This window comes from Cyprinodon variegatus, unplaced genomic scaffold (assembly GCF_000732505.1).
Source record: "Cyprinodon variegatus isolate N-32 unplaced genomic scaffold, C_variegatus-1.0 Scaffold18, whole genome shotgun sequence".
Taxonomy (NCBI): Eukaryota; Metazoa; Chordata; class Actinopteri; order Cyprinodontiformes; family Cyprinodontidae; genus Cyprinodon; species Cyprinodon variegatus.
Window position 1 is genome coordinate 124,923 of NW_015150471.1, and position 2,387 is coordinate 127,309.

Consider the following 2,387-nt stretch of genomic DNA (forward strand, 5'->3'; position numbering starts at 1 on the left):
CTATTTCTGGGTGGATCATCTAAATAAGTGTTCCTCCTTATTGTCAATTATTCTGGTGATATGTTTACATAAGGCGTTAGATATGAGATATATGTACTCGTCTCGTTAGCCATCTTTTCCTGCACATGCGCACTTCTATCTATCTGTGGTGAGCTACAGTTTCAGACGGTCATTGAAGCTCACCTTTCTCACCATTGTTCTTTGAAAATGGCCGAGGGTTGTAAGAGAAAAAGTGTGTACGAAGTGTATGAGAAGAAAAGAAAAGTCTCAGAACAGGCAGATATATCCCAGAATGCTTTGCGCGGAGAGCTCTCCTCGCAAAGCATTCTGGGATTTGCGGTCACAGCGGCGCAGGCGCAGGCACCACGAAGTGGAGGAGGAGTTAGATGACCAACAGAGCTACCGTAAAAGCAGTGATCATCTGTCCGAACGGTAAGTTAACTGAGATTGCTATGAAGTCCACTATATAGTTCTCACTGCATGTGGACACAGTAAGATTGTATGAGCTATGAAAACGGCACATGCACTGCAAAAATTATGTAGAAATAGGTACAAATTTCTTAAATCAAGTGTATTTAGCCTTAATTCAAGCAGGTAAATGAGATGATTTGCCAATGGAATGAGTATTTCTTAATTTTAAAATACGATACTGAGATAAAATGCACTTGAAATAAGACAATGCAATTGTGTTTTCTTATTTTAAATCTAAATTGTCTTGTTCCATTGGCAAAATGTCTCTTTTACCTTTTCATTTCAAGAACAAATGCACTTATTTTAAGAAAAAATTACTTTTAAAGTGGAGAGGGCGGGTCTTTAAAAAAATTCTCCACAATACCTTTAAAGGTGTGGTGTAAGGTTCATTCAATGATGATTATAAAGTTAATGTGTGTGCATATAAAACATTGAGGAAATGAGATGCTTCACTTGTTTACTGCAAACTGTCATGCAACGGTGGTGGAAAATTCCTGATGTTTGTGCAAGGCTAAATCACAGTTATCAGAAGAACACTCTGTCCTGTAACTCACCCCATGAGTTATGAACTGCTAATAAAAAGGCTCTGCAGAGGAAGTCCGTTAGAGAGTTAGAGAGTTGGGTGTAGCTCTCTCCTTCTGCAGAAGCTGCTAAAGATCACTTTTCTGTGTGGACTCAGTTCCTCTTTTACCAACCTACATTTTTGAACCTAACATGTGGGGCAAAAAAAATAATCAGGTTTATTAAAACCCTTTTACATATATTGATTTCCTTGAGCTGAGTTTCAGTGATTCAGGCCTCAGAGCTGCAAGGATACAAGGTGTCTAAAGGAGAGGGGTTGTTTATCCTCTTAGGGAGGTTTGGGATAAAAATAACGGTTCTCATAAAAAGCTAGAATGTTTCTCAAGGATTATTTCATAACATTTTGTGTTATTTCCAACTGTATGTCTTTGTTTGGGTAACGATATGTGAGGACCTTCCCAGCTCTTTTGCAGGCTTTAATTTAGTGAGACTGATGCTGTCTAGATCAGAACAGGGCAGAACATCATACTGTTTAATGTCTTATTCTCTTTTTTCTCTGCAAAGTAAAACAAAATGTCGACTGAGTGAAATCCAAAAGAAAATCCATCTACGATCTACGTTTATTTAACTGGAATGTATAGTTTAATACTTTTCACACCATAATTATGCGTTTTTTAGCTCAATGTCCTCGACTGGTTTCCTAAGAGCAGTTATGATAGAAGTGTCTGATCAACCTGGCCTCAACCCAAATAGATGAAGGATGGAGGATTTCTGAATTAATGTTTCCAGAGGTCAGCAGGAGATTCTGCACTAAAGGTGGAAAATCTTCAGTCGGCACGGCTCAAATATTTGTAGATCTAAAATTAATAATGGGGATTAAAAGGTTCTACTGGGGACAAATCACCCAGCAACATGAGGCAGACATAAGAAATGTCAAACAATATCTGATCATAAACTGTGATGTAAAGCAGGCGGCCGCTGGTCTTGTAGCAATAAATTTCTCTAATCCCAGTCAGGGCTTCTATACATGAAGATGAAATATTCCTCCTATGCAATTAGGGTTTTTTTCTGGGTACTCCAGCATCCTCCCACAGCCTGACTTCATAGTTTATCGGGTCTCTATAAATTGTCCAATGAAGTAAGAGTTTGTCTGATCAGCATGCCTGGGGATCTGTCCAGGGGCCTCCAGCCTGTTGCAAAAAAAGTTAAAAATCAATCCACAGGATTTTGTTTCCAAGTTTGAAGAGATTTCGCATCCCTACAGGAAGATTTTTCAATTAACCCCTAGAGCCCTACGGACCCACCGGTGGGTCCAGCTGCTACGTGACCTCGTAATTTTAACAAACCCCCAGTATTGATGTAAAAAACACATTTGGCACAGTTTGGTGACATTT

The 2,387-nt window shown here is 39.1% G+C and overlaps 1 protein-coding gene across 9 annotated transcripts in view; it reads right to left on the reverse strand.

Annotated features, from left to right (window-relative positions):
* Nucleotides 1–2,387, reverse strand: part of tanc2 (tetratricopeptide repeat, ankyrin repeat and coiled-coil containing 2) — a 322,680-nt gene that overhangs the window by 14,220 nt on the left and 306,073 nt on the right. The gene's annotated exons all lie outside the window — the stretch shown is intronic.